Source organism: Papilio polytes, unplaced genomic scaffold, assembly GCF_000836215.1.
Source record: "Papilio polytes unplaced genomic scaffold, Ppol_1.0 DF824046.1, whole genome shotgun sequence".
Taxonomy (NCBI): Eukaryota; Metazoa; Arthropoda; class Insecta; order Lepidoptera; family Papilionidae; genus Papilio; species Papilio polytes.
The window spans coordinates 39038-40051 of NW_013525158.1; the positions used below are offsets into that span (position 1 = coordinate 39038).

At 37.8% G+C, this 1014-nt stretch overlaps 1 protein-coding gene across 1 annotated transcript in view; it reads left to right on the plus strand.

Moving 5' to 3' along the window:
* The window catches only part of LOC106100844, a 7831-nt gene that overhangs the window by 6655 nt on the left and 162 nt on the right, over window positions 1–1014 (plus strand). The window lies entirely within an intron of this gene.

The window sequence follows — 1014 nt, forward strand, 5'->3', positions numbered from 1 at the left end:
CTGAGCGCGCCCGCACACCACCAACACTACTTTACTTTCACTTTAATTTTTAATAAATACAAAAAAAAAACATATACACATTGAAACAACAAAAAAAAATTAACAACAAAATAACGTCAAAGTTGTGCATGTTATTTTGTTGCTAGTTCGTGTTGCCGGCGAGAGCCGCTCCGCGCCGCAGGATCTTATTTTTTTATATGTGATTTTATTACCAAATTATAACATGTATATCTATAATTTAAATTGTACTCTTACATCGTTTTAAATAGTGTGTTTATTTTTACGTTAATTGTAAATTAGTGGAGGAGCGGCGCGGGCGGAGCCGCGGGCCGAGCCGAGCGCCGTCGGATAAGTTTTGTACATAAGTGTATGTAATGTAGGTTGCACATGTATCATAATAAATAGATTATTGGATGTGATAGCACATATATGACGAATGGCGGAGGAACGTCTGCGTCAGTCGGAGTACCGGCGCCGACACTTTCAGCGTTACATTTATATAAATGAAAAAAAAATGACAAAATCACGAAATTGTAAATAAAAACTAATATACGGAAAGGAAAAGCGCGCTTGCGAGAGATGTGAGGCGAGGGGCGGGGAGGGGGCGGGGGCGACCAGATCAAAAATTGTCCTGATGCATTCTCACGATCAGTATGTCACATTATTACGAAAGATTAGATGTATAGATGGTTGTTTGTTAGAGATTGTAGCCTAAATTGTTGAACGGATCTCGATGAAAATTAGCATAAATGTAAACGAGTCTGGAAGAACATGTTACTATAATTCCTCCTTCTGCTTTTTTTGTAATTCCACACAAACGGATCCGCGAGCGAAATCTAGTAATACAAATGCTAAAGTTTGCTGATAGGTGTTTGTAATTGGGTAACTTCAAAACCGCTAAACACATGTTTCGTATACATTGCAGTCTTCAATCTTCAAATTCTTCAATCAATAGAATAACAAATAACATAAAGCAATAAATCAAAGTTATTGTGTAAAGGTTGTGTGCCCCCC